The sequence below is a fragment of the Triticum aestivum genome, unplaced genomic scaffold (genome assembly GCF_018294505.1).
Source record: "Triticum aestivum cultivar Chinese Spring unplaced genomic scaffold, IWGSC CS RefSeq v2.1 scaffold224089, whole genome shotgun sequence".
NCBI classification, from domain to species: Eukaryota; Viridiplantae; Streptophyta; class Magnoliopsida; order Poales; family Poaceae; genus Triticum; species Triticum aestivum.
Window position 1 is genome coordinate 1 of NW_025230615.1, and position 13,634 is coordinate 13,634.

A 13,634-nucleotide genomic window follows, 5' to 3' on the forward strand; every position below is an offset into this window, starting at 1 on the left:
CGATCATTCCAACAAGGAACAGTTGTCCCATCGAGTAAAATAAGGATGGCCAATGCATGGCCTGACGCCGTTGTCAGGAACAGTAGCCAGCTAATGCAAAACACGACTGATATTGTTGCATGGCACACCGTCTGCATGCCCTATGACAACTCGTATCACCACTAGGCTGCTCCAGCTGCCCCACGACACGACGGCTGCCTATAGCCTACTAGTCCCTAATAGCTACACCATTAGGACGGTCAAATGGACTGGTAAGCATGCAGAAGCTCTGCAGTTTGACAGAAGAACACACGAATCTCAGCGAGGTCGGATGGATAAGATAAGACTAGCCACGACGGGGTAACTTTACTAGTAACTTCAAGTCCACATCAGTAAATTTGTCTACGTGGCAGTGAGTTAATAAGGAGAGAGATTGATGCAGTAACAGCTAGTTACTGTATAACATAGCGCTTCTTACGATATCTTTTTAATGCGAATCGATCCGCTGCGGGCGTCCCCATCGCGAAAGAAAAATCTCCTTTCCCTTCTCCACGGCTGCACCTTCATCCTCTCCCTCCCTTGCCGCATCGACCCCCCTGTCCCGCACTCCCTCTCGCCGGCCGGCGGCAGCTCTGGCCGGCAGGGCGAAGCCACCGGAATCATGGCCAAGTCTGGTGCCCGTAAGGAGGCGGCACCCGCCCGGTCAACGGCGACCTCGCCGCCGCCGCAGCGCGTCCCCGGCGCCCCGGCAGGCTCGTGCGCCAGCCGGTTGCCACAGCCGCTCTTCTACACCGGCGCTCCGACTCGCTCGTCCACCAGTCCGTCGACACCGCCGCACCTGTACCTCCCTCTCATGGAATAATCTACTGCAAACCCTATATGGTATAAATTTCTGGTTTCATTTCAATCTTCAGCAATTGCAATTTCTTCAGCTCAAATTTGCAGCATTAGATAATTTATGTTTTGTGTTCAGGATCTAGAATACCTGATTCAGCGTGTGTAGTTGTCCAGGGAATTTCTATACTGCCAAGTGCCAAGTCTGTACTCACATCCCTCTAAGTCTGAATTTGAAAGTCTGATTCAGCGTGTGTTAAGGTAGCCTGAATACATGCAAGGAAATTGCTATGGATTAATCCAGACAATCTGTTAAATTGTGATAACTACATATTATTTTTTCTTAAAACGAATTGTTTCAAACCTTTCATCAGAGAATACATGAGCTGTAGTTTGAAATCCTTTTTGGAATGAAAACTGTTTATGATTGGAACATACTTTAGGCTTCTAAACCGAAGTCCTCAAAAGCTATATATTCAGTGGCTTCAAGCGAATTGTCCTCTCGTTCCAAAATCCAAGCTTTGTATTCATAGAATGTGGATCTGAACATAACCTCATATTTGTAACAGGAGGCCAATGTACACCCATCCACCTGATGGACCGATCAGCTACTCTAATTTATGTGAGAGAATATATCTAGTGGAAACCATACATTCAGAGGAAACATGGAAACCCAAACGTGTGCCGTTGGATTGGATGCGTACTCTGTGAGATGGAAAGAGGTACAATTTGCAAATTGAACCCCGAAAGAATCCTGTAACTTAGGTACAGAAACATCCCATGGCGGCTGAGCCGTCCCGTGCCTTTCCCCATGGAGGTATCATCCCGATTCGAAAGGAAAAATCAATCATCCAGATTCGAAATTCTTTTATGGGTTAGGAGACCTGTTGGGAGATGATGCTTCCCTCCGGCAGGACCCCCTCGTTCCGCGCTGGGCTGGCGAGGGGCGAGCGGCGCGGTTAATTCCTCTCCGGCGGTTGTGTCCGGCCAAGCGTGCGAGTCTCCGAGCGTTTCGGGCAGGGCCGGCGAGCGGCGTTCCGGGCAGGGCCGGCGAGCGGCGTCCCGGGCAGGGCCAGCGAGCGGCGCTTCTGATTCGTCTCCGGCCAACAGTGCCGGTCCTCCGAGCATTCCCCATCGATGTCATACTAGATCTAATCCCAAGGTATGACCATCTGTAGTGTTCGTCTTCTGTGCTTTGGCCCGGTGCTTCTTTGTCCCGTGGCTCATCTAGTAGTTCCCTCTTCTCTAGATTGGGCTAGGTTTGCCAAGCAAACAGAGGAGGGGACAAGGACGTGGCTCATTGGGCTGTCTCCTCCAAGATCAGCACATCATTTGAAGGAAGTAGGAGAGGAAACGAGGTAGTGGCATCTTGCCTACAGCTGCTGATTTCCCCTGAGTCGTACTGTCCAGATTTTGGTCTTGAAGAAATTGCGAGGTATAATTCATTTGCTCATAATTATTGTGTGTTACTGTTATAGTACACATCTATGACTATTCATGTGTTGCTGGCTTGCTGCCTGGCGTGTGTGCTCTGTGTAACCATGGCATGCTCTGCTGACTATGAAAATTGTTATTTATCTATAAACTGCTACCCCTACTGTCTAGATGGAATTTAGATGATGATACGTATCTGAATTGAAAATTGTGTTTAGATGGAAGTTATCAAAGAGAAAACTCGAGCGGTGTGTAGGGCTTGTACGCGCTGCTGCAAATTTTGTAGATTAATTATTGTGTGTGTGGTGCTAGTAGTGTGAGTGAGTGAGAGAAAAATCCTTGATTAATGTATGTGTTTGCCATTGCTACTAGATTAATTATTCAAGGACCTTATTTTAAATACTTTTAAAATCACATTTAAAGTTCCAAAAAAACTCGAAAACAATTCTACGTGATCATATGGATGTATATTACAGTTGTGTAAAGTTTGGTGACGAAACAAATAAACCTGTGAGCTATAGAAAAATGACAAAATGGTGATTTTCAAATAGTTAATAATGCATGCTCAGTTCATCTTTCCAAAAAAAAAAACGATTTTGTCATTTTTGTGTAACTCACATGGTTACTTATTTCAGCATCAAAATTTACACATGTGTAATATACATCCATATAACCATGTTGATTTGTTTTCAGAACATTTTGAAACTTCAAAATAGAATTTTGACACTATTCCAAATATCGGGCTTCAATGCACCCGTCCTCCAAATTAACTTTTTGTTGTATGCATAATTATTTGTGTAGTACGACGGGAAATAAGAAATGAGCTAGTTTGAAAAATAATTATGTTATTTTTTTGCTAATAAAGATGGCATGCACTACTGTATCTATTTGCATAGATTGTTGTTAAACTCGTTTTAGTGTATTATGTATAAAAAAGTTCAACTCTTATTTTTCAGGTTTGCTGGTGGCAGTAAAGATCTATGCAGATTCCAACCAAAAAAAAAGACTGTTGTTGTGTACTCGAGTTGTGTGCTCAATGTTTGATGTATAAGTGTGAGATTTACTATGGCTGTTCAGTTAATGATGTGTCTATCTTGTAACAAAATTACCTAGCATAATGCGGTTGGAACATTTGCCTTAACTAATGTATGTGTTGTTGAAGCGATGCATGCATTACTGCAAGTGAATTCTGATACTAGTAGACTATATTAAAATTAGCTTCCTTCAGTTTTCTGTTGTCTGGTCTGGGGCATTGACTGTCTGTTCTTTTGGTTTCCCAAATGTGATTTTGTTGGTACAGTTTTGGTATCCATTGAGCTATTTTTTCAATTTAAATCGAAACGTATGTGTGCTGAAGTATAGGCACAGCGCATGGCTTACAAATCCTACTTGGCTGACAAAAAAGTGGAAATAAGGGGCAAGGACGTACGCTGTGATTACTTGTTAGACCTGAGGGTGTACCCGTAAAATAGCATCCCTGGTTGCGGGCGTTTTTGAGCAAATAGAGCATAGCAGTTATGATTCTATCTTGTCCATACAAATAGCATCCAACGGGCTAGGCTGAGGTTTCCAGGATTCCACTGAATACGTGGTTTCCATTTGATATTGTCTCTTTATGTGAACGTGATGGTTTGGTGTCTCGGCCAGTTACGATTTTTAAATCATTGGATGAAACCCAATCGTTTCAGTTTCTAGTTTACACATGAAACGTTTCTAGTGTGCTATATATACAGATACAGGCTTACGCCTATTTCATTTTTGATACGAGCCACATATAGATCACAAAGTTAAAGTACTACTATAGATCCCACAAAACAATAAATGGCAACCTTCATGTTACTACCTCTATGTTACAACCATAATAGAGGTACTAACATAGAATAGTAATATGCATGTTACTATTCTATGTTACTACCCATTGTGGCTAGTCTAACAGGATGCCCCTACCCGGGGAGCTACCACACCTTTTCAATATATAAATTCGGTTATCTTCCTTTAAAGTGCACCTAACCGATCCCTTAAATGCACGCCTCTCGGTCCCTAAATATACTCCTCCGCAGCCGCGAGGAGGATAAATCTTTTTTAGCTCCAAAGAGGCGTGGGGAGGCGGGGCAGCGGCCGGGTCAGAGTCAGACTTGCCGCACCATCCGCGGTCACCATGCTGAGCTCCCTCGCTGGGGCCGCCACCAGTGATGGCCAAGGCACTCGAAGTACAACAAGTACCTAACGGAGACACAGGTGTGCGACGAGATCAACGCATGTGCCGGGGTGACGGTGCTCGTCCTCGGCGATGGCGTCATGTCCGCACTCGTGTCGGACGCCGGGGCTGACCTGGGCGCCATCGAGAATGCTGGCGGGGTGGCCAGGCTCACCGGCATCTTCTACCAGGCCTCGGGCGGGGCGGCCACCAGCGCCACGGGCAGCGTCAAGATGGCCAAGCTAGATGGGGCCATGGGGGCGGCAACGGCTTCGCGTTCGCCGCCAGCCCCGTGATGGCTACGACGCCACCTTCGCCAAGCCCCTCAAGCACACGTAGTAAGACTTCGCGGTGCTGGAAATCTCAGCGCCCATCGAGTTCGACGGGCTCTTTGACTAGCCGTCCACCAACAACCTTACACGACTGTTGGAGAAGATCGGCTGCAAGTGCTTCGCGGCGCTCATCGCCGGGACGGGCGTGCTCAAGGACTACAAAGCGGCCATGGTGGAAAAGGTCGGGATCACCTTGTTCGCGCCGAAAGACGCCGCATTCCATGCCAAGGGCGTGCCGGACGTGGATGCGATGCCCTGGGCCAACCTCGCAGCGCTGCTGCGATACCACGCGTTGCCGGGGTAGCTGCTCAAGGCGTCGTCCCGCCCGCTCCGTACGCTGGCGTCCACTGCGGTAGGGCAATACAACCTCCGCATGTCCCCTTGTGGTGGACACAGACCTGGACGACACGCCCGTGTGAGTGCTCACCGTGGACAGCCTCCTGATGCCCGTGGAGCTCTTCTTGGGGTGCGCCGAGCATTTGGAGGCAAGCAGTTGGCCGAGAATTTTGCGGCAAGGGCACCCGGCATCACCTGGTTATGTTGGTACACTGGAACATCTGGATGTAGAGAAATGGAAGTTTTTTTTCAGAAATACTAACCTAACCTTTCAAGCCTGGAAGAGCTCTTTCACAGAAGATCTCAATTTGCTTAATCACATAATTCGGCAGAAGCATGCCAGTTGTTTTCAAGAATGGCTAGATTCAAAGTTCTAATTTATGACTCATGATGATCCCCGGAACTGAAAAAATGAGATCTGTGCCATTAGCACCCAAGACATACCACCCGGGTGAAGCGGCAGAAATCCGCTTTCGACGGGAGTAAAACCATGGGCGCAGGGTGCGCCACCGCGACCCTTTGTCTTAGATGAGGCTAAGCTTTGGGCCATCGCCGGCGCCAAGAAACTAGGGGCTATTGTATCGCGTGAGTAGTTGACATGTCGTGATTGTGGTTTAGTTGTAAAACTCTATCCTCTCCTTATTTAAGATGAGGCAAATCTTATATCTCCAATTCGAAAAAAAATGATCCCTAGAACTGGCATAGGGTCAATGCCTCTGTTTTATTTTTGTAGATAGTTTTGTTTTTCACTTCTCTTTTTCCCTCCATTGTGACATACTATTATACTATATAACGAAAATACAATAGAACTATTGTTGTACCGTTCAGGGCCTCAAAACTACACCAGGTGCGAATCAAGTGGTTGTAGTGCTTGTAGGATTATAGCACCAGACGGAAGGAACTAAAGACAAAGTGTTCTTTGCAAGTATTCATGCAAGAATGTTACCCTATGACTAGACACACTTGTATATCTTGTCATGCAAGAATGTTACCCTATGACTATTATATGCATAGCTAGGACTGCTATTACATACTTCCTCTGGTCCTTTTTAGTCTGCATATAAGTTTTGTGCTAAGTCAAAATATCTCTACTTTGACCAAACATATAAAAAATAGTATCAATATTTACAATAACAAATCAATATTGTTAGATTCTTTATGAAATGTAGTTTCATAGTATATATATTTTGTATTGTAGACAATGATATTTTTAAATATAAATTTGGTCAAATTTTGCAATGTTTGACCTGATAGAAATCTAATACGCGACGTAAAAAGGACTAGAGGGAGTATTGAAAAGATGCTGATCGATTTGGTATGGTTTGGTTCTCTGTTATTGTTCTGTACCAGATTATTGCCTTGTAGGAGGAACTTTGTTTCAAGCCGATTGCAATTGACTCAGGGTGAGCTTTTTAATTTGATGTGACATGAATTCTCTTAGTGACTCAACAAAAAAAGAGTTCTTGGTGATCTCTGAACGTGGCCAATGCGGTTTTGTCCGGTAATCTTTAATCTTCCCTAGAGAATCAATCCAAGTAGTACAGACAAGTGCAGAGCTCCACAACTATGTAGGTTTTTGCCATGCAAGAATTGCCTAACTATGTTTTGGTAATGTGCACGTCGTCTGTTTATACAGATCCTTTACATTATAGTTTCCCGTTTCCTGACATTTGTGCAAGTCTTCCCGGCTATTCATTCTGAACATATGCATATATACTGCCTCAGATGCACCCCCCGAGTTACATCTCTTTGTACTAAGTTAGCTGAGTTTTGTCAATTGCTCCTGCCAAGATTATACTCCCTCCGTCAAGTTATACTAAAGTCAAGGCATTTATTTTGGTACAGAGGGAGTATAAGAGCATGCTACTTGGTCCGTCTGGTCGAGGAAGAAATGAGACATGGCCATGGCAAATGAAACCCGGGCGGCAACTCTAGATGTGGTAGTGCGTGAAGCCAAGTAGTAGTAGAACTGGAAGGCATTGGAAAATGTAGCAGCAATCTAAGAAATATGGTAGCTCGTCCTAAGATCATGGCGCCACCCTCTCACTTTGAGCGGATCGGATGATGCATGGTTTCTAGCAGTCTCTAGTGGCAGAGCTACTGCCTCCTGAAGAACGCCAAATCTGCCCTGGCGGAAGGCTGACTAAGCGCCACGTATCACCCTCCAACAGAGCAGATGGCGGAGGCTTCTCACCTAGGAGGATGGTGGAATAAACACACCACCATGCACGAAGTCACGAATCAAGTTTTGTGTCGGACCCAAAATTTGAGTGCTACGTACCGTTTTTGAGTAGAAACTTGGGTGGTCAATCAGTAAATAAGCAGTGTCATAGTCTCTACTCTAATAAAGGAGTTAGTAGTCTGATACGGTTTATTTTCGTCCGGTTTTTATTCATCACCTCCCATCATCCCCACCAACTAGTTTTTCTCCTTTTCATTAAAAAACCAAATCTTATTGAAGGAGATATCTTGTTTCGTGCTTACTTTGTAGGTTCTAATTCATTCCAATCACGTAAATAAATAGATAATTGAGAATTCAGAACTCGCACCATATATTTGAGATTACCTTCCTAAAATATAGACGTAATATTTTCCTCGATAACCTTCCAAAACAAAAAAAGATATTCCTCAATAACAAATCATTAATCCTGCGCACTATGTCATTATTATTATCTCCACTTGACTATCACAAGTTTCCTAAACAACAAAAAAACATATCTTTTACTTGTGTGCGTACACGGTAAAAGAACCATTGATGTAATTAATTAACTAGACGGTTAATTATGTACGCAATTAATTAGGTCCATTTAAATAGAAATTATTATTTTACACCCAATCAATTTTGAAACCAAGTCTTAATGTAATTAATGGTTTAGGTAGACACTTAATTATGCCTACAGATAATTAGAAGTAGAGATTTTTTCCAATTAGGCGGGTTATTAGTCGATTTTGTTGGCGGTTAATCAGGCGTGCAAAGAATTAGGTAGGTTGTTAATTATTTGTGTAATTAATTAATTAAGCAAGCAGTTCGTCGCTTTGAATCATTTTAAAAGCGCTCGTTGGCAAGGACATTCAACAGGTTCTCATCGACATGGTCGAGCACCACTTGCCAACATGGACAACGGACACCATGCGCCCGCAACATGGACGACCTAGCGTTCATCAAGATGGATGACGACCATGCTCTGCAGGATGTCCACATGTTGACGGTTTCCAAAAGTTCGCCGATGAGTACAACACGACACTAGATTGGTTAGGTGGTTCATGCTATAGTTGAAAGGGAGAGTGCTCCATGAATAAGAAGGAAAAAGGTACTAAAGTGACCAAGTGGTCCATGGTGTTGGAGATGGAAAGAGTGTTCCAAAAATATATAACGAAACAAGAAAGAAAGAGTATTATAAAAAATAAATAGGAATGAGAATTAAAACTGGCGAGGAAGGAGGAAGAAGAAGAAGAAGATGAGGCGTCGCTGACAAACGCGCTGATGTTGGCGTCAACGAAACGGATTGGCGAAGAGACTAGAAGTAGAAGATGTGGGGAAGGACGAGGAAGAGAAGAACGTCAATTATCCCTTCTAACAATGAATGGTATCTGGGCTGGAGGTGGAGCTCATTGGTGACTAGGAATACATTCTGGTTGCCACTTACCTCCCATGTCAGTGTGCATTTGCGAAGTTGAATGGACCTTTGAAACTGATCTCTATAATTATTTATTATTTTGTGTCAACAGTATGTGTTAGTTTAATCCACTTTATTATACAGTAAATATGAAAAATTTCATCTTTGTTGCAACGCATGACGAAGGTGAGGTGGGTGTCATTTGATTTTAAAGAAGGAGGCTCCAGCGATAAATGTTCCACTACGGCGGGAAACCGAGTGAGAAAGGGAGGGTCCGAGAGAAAAAGGGGGCGACACATTGTGGGGTAGGGTTTTTGTGTTGGGCCCATGTGTCGGATATAACATGGGGGATAGTCCGAACAACCGCATTTCTCCTTCATATATGGTCTAAATTTGGGGGAGCTCGGACTGTCCATACGGTTGAATTTTGAAGAGCCTACTAAGCATTCGTTTGATGTCCGAACACGTCCGGACCTTTGAGAACAAATGAGCTTTGACCTTACAGACAACCTTAATCATTTGTTTAATTAATTTATATATGCATAGCCCGTAGCAATGCACGGGCGTTCTGCTAGTAATATTACTTCCTCACATTTAGTTGAACCAATTACCAAAATAAATAAATGGAAATACATTCTCTTCAGAACAAAAGAGATTTTTTTAATGGTACATCATACTACTTCCGGAGCCGAGTAGTATCGAATCATCTCAGCCGTTAATTAGCGGGGTAGTTTTGTCAAAAAAATCTATACCTATACTAATTACAGCCTCCCAAGTAATTACCATGTTAATTAGAATTTACTAGCCGTTCATCTGAATTATTACGGTACAGATCCACCGATATAGTTATTCCAGTTAAGGAAGAGACCTGGTCTCCTATCCCACGTGGATGTGAATCGTCCTCCCCTTGGTCTCTCTTACTCTACGGGAAAAAAATCTAATCTGAGCGACATCTCCTTCTATATTGAGACGGAGGTCCTCCCTTGGTCTCTCTCTTTTTCCCTCTAGAGCAAAATCTGAGCATGATTGCCTCCTAGATTTGGTGACCAAAGGTGAAACCAGCAACCCCTTCTCTGATTTAATCAGGTGGTGCATGATGGAGGAGCCGCTTCTGCCTCCACATGGCCACTTGGGTCTCGGCCGCGTCATCTAGGCTTTGCAGCTCTGCGGATCCACTAAACGAAGTAGTGTTTGCGCCATCCATGTCCGGTTCATGCAGCCATCATCCGTAGAGTTGGCTGGAACCATGCATGTACTCTGCTCTAAATCAGTTGCACTAATTCTCAGGTAAGCAACGTGATATTTCCATGTGTTGATTCAATCTGGAAAAGTCAAGATCACAAATTCTTTCAATGATGAATGGATGATCGATGAAATTTAATTACATGAGTATTGATCGCCCAGTCCTTTTTAGGGACATTCTAGGATTTCAATTTGAAATGAAATCAATTTTGTTTTTATCTGGTACTGACGTACTGTCATTGATAGCATTGTTGATCTCCAGCAGCATCGTCCACAGTAGAACGGATCTCCGTCAGCGTCGGCACCCTCCGACATTGTCATGCTAGCCACCTCACGCCCAGCATCCTCTCCACCATGGCATCCGGTTTGGCCGCAGGAACTAAATGGTATTCCATCACCCGGTTCAGACTGAAATCCTCTATTTTTGTGTTGTTTCAGTCAACTATGTATTCCTGTATTGTACCGCTGGGCTCTAGATTGAAGTCGGCTGAGTTATTGGTTGGGTCTGAAGATGCGTTTGTGTTGGACAATAGTTACATGCAAAGTAAGTTCTCTACTGTAGGAGGATAGGAAGATTTTTTTCTACTGTACTGATAGATTGATGGCAGCACCTCAAGCATGTAACCGTGGGAGTGCATTATTTTATCCTCATACCTTGCTTTTCTCTAGCAAAATATTTTTGTTATTTCCTTACACTACATTATTTTTTCATCTTTCCTTTGATCTCTTAACTATTTATTTATTCGTACAAATGGTAATCAGTCTTTGTTTACCTAACCTGAATGTTGTTCTGAACATAAATATGTCCTAAGAATTAGGGTAAGAATGAAGCCAATAATTGTTGAATGTCTCCAGATGTAGCTGTTTTAACCAGCAAAACTTAGTCCAAATGGTCAATAAAATTATTCCTTTGACCTATCTACAGAAGTGTATCGATCCATTAAGTTTCCTTGAGATACGTGACATATGTCACAAGTAGCACGTCAAGAGAATAATCAGTTCAGTAACTTTCAGTTAGGATGCCTGCAACATTAGGATTTATAAACAATGTTTTACTTCTTTCCATACATTGGTATACGATGCAGTGCCCTCTCTGAAGACACCCAGCACCTCTTCATTGGTTGCCCTGCAGCTGCTCCAATTTGGCAACGTCTCGGCATCTCCCCCTTTACCATGGTTCCAACACCTGTGGACAATCCCCACTCCGGTACAACTTCATTCTCCAGTCTGGTCTGAGATTGTACTACCTATACTTTGGAAAATTTGGGAAGCAAAAAATGCAGCTGCATTTAGGAATGAAAATCATTGCCCATATGTAGTTATTAGTAGATTATGTAGGGACTTTGAGCTCTAGACTGGCGATAAAATAACCGCCTGCCTTGGCGTGACTATCTCTCTTCACGCATTTTTGTGAGCCTGTAAACTCTCTGTAACACCTTGGTCGTTGGGCCATTTTTAGCAATATACATACAGGTGGGGATTCCACCTGGTGATTCCTCAAAAAAAGTGAAGGAGATGCGCCTCACTAGCTGTTGCTACACAAACTAAAGGTAACAACCTCATTTTTTTATGAAGGGAGGTTAGATTCACATGGCTTTTATTATTATTCAATATATATGTAGAAGCGTGTCACTTCTTAGACCATTGGTACTTATATCAAAACTAGAGACCTTTCATATATAACCATCTAATGGCAATTCATGTACAGGTTTTGTATGTACAATCCTCTAATTAATGTGCTCCAAGAAAAATCAGTTATGCAAGGTACAGCTCTATCTATTGGGAAATAGTTGCTTCACTAATTCTTTTGAGTTTGTATTCATGTTGTGCTGATGGTAGTGTTTACAGCAGAGTATCAATGGTAAAGGGATCGTTTATTCCTAACTGAAATCCTGTAGCACTCCATAGATGCTTCTTTTGTCCTGTCTGACTAATTAGTTTTTACTATTCACCTTGATCCTTAGTTTAATGGCTACTGATGTAGTGAAGCAGGGGCGCTCGCTTGGTCGGCTGATTTTATTCATACGAGTAACGAACATACTGCGATAGCAGATAGAGGGTGACGCAATTATTCTCCGACTGCAATAATTTTACTTCATCATGCACGATGCAAACACCTTCATATGTATGTGCTAATGACTAGAGTTGATGCCACTGTAATGCTTACAGCCTATGAAAGGTCACTGATTTAATCTTGGTGTTACAATATACTGTTCATGGTTTATGTAAATAGCATGGAGGCAATCATGAAATTGTAATTGTTCATCTTTTATGTTAGTTTATTTTTTTGCATTTTATTGAGGTTAATCCGTGGTATATCATGTCACTGCAAGATGGTATGTGATTTTTTCATGTCTCTGTCTACATGCTAATAACAATAATTCAAGCCGCCTGCACATTGCACAATCAACTTCCCACATTAACTGAATCATCTATTAATACTTTTTTGGTGGATCTTAATTTGAATGGACCTAGAGTAAATTATTTCATTTTAAAATCTGGATGACTTAGTTTTTAATCTGTGAATTTTCTATGTACTTCTTAACTCTCAACCGCAGTCATATATTTGGCTACTTTTATAATGGCTACTGATGTAGTGAAACAGGGGGCTCGCTTGGTCGGCTGGTTTTATTCATACGAGTAACGAGCATACTGCGATAGCAGATAGAGGGTGATGCAATTCTCCGACTGCAATAATTTTACTTCATCATGCACGATGCAAACACCTTGATATGTATGTGCTAATGGCTAGAGGTGATGCCACTGTAATGCCGACAGCCTATGAAAGGTCCCTGATTTAATCTTGGTGTTACAATATACTGTTTCCATATACACACGGCTGAACTATTACTCTGTCACACTCATGTGAGAAACTGAGAATGCTTGACCAGCTAGAAAAAGTATTTGACCTGAGTCTTGATCTACATCATTTGCGAGGCAAACAATCCTGCTCTTTACTTACTATGGTGCTACCTCTTTTTCCAAAATATATATTGGAGTGTATAATAATCTGTTAATAACATGGTTGTTTCCTATCCACATTTATCTTCCCGTAATCAGTGGTTATTCATGCTTTGGTTTCTTCATTTGTTCTACTTTAAGCGCAATCTCATTGAATCACATGCGCATATGCAGCATGTATTATTGAGGCTAAATCTGCCACCTCATAATTTTCAACTTTGGCCTGACCACACATGTATAAAGGTGGAGATCTGGTTGTGTGGAGTCCTTATGAAGCGAGGGTTCTCATAATTTAAAACATCGGAAATTTGAAATTACAAAAGCCTAAATATTGATATCCAATTTGTGTTAATACATCTTTCAAATGGTTCTCCTTATTTTGTATTCTCTCATATTATATATCTTTTCAAATATATATATCCAATTTGTGTTAATACATCTTTTCAAAAGTTTCCATCGTGCTAAAAGCAGTTTGGTTTTGAAGCAATTTTGTATTCTCACAAGAAAATTATGCAGTTCCCTAAATACAATAGTTAGCAAGATCATTCATGTAAGGTTGGTATCGCAACATTATTGATTATATTTTCCATGAAATTAGGTATTTGGTTTTCCCATCTATAAATAGTTTTTTGCCCATCGAACATGCACATGAAAACAATTCCATACAATTGAATAAGAATGAAGCCGTTATAACACCCCACC

At 42.3% G+C, this 13,634-nt stretch overlaps 1 long non-coding RNA gene and 1 pseudogene across 1 annotated transcript; both read left to right on the top strand.

Annotated features, from left to right (window-relative positions):
- The first annotated feature begins 485 nt into the window (after positions 1 to 485).
- Positions 486 to 3,480, top strand: LOC123175620 (uncharacterized). Its single transcript, XR_006488038.1, has 4 exons — positions 486 to 861; positions 1,383 to 1,975; positions 2,063 to 2,248; positions 3,204 to 3,480. It is a non-coding gene; the product is annotated as an uncharacterized lncRNA (long non-coding RNA).
- A 138-nt stretch (positions 3,481 to 3,618) lies between these two features.
- Positions 3,619 to 5,489, top strand: LOC123175619 (fasciclin-like arabinogalactan protein 8; annotated as a pseudogene).
- The last annotated feature ends 8,145 nt before the right edge of the window (positions 5,490 to 13,634 follow it).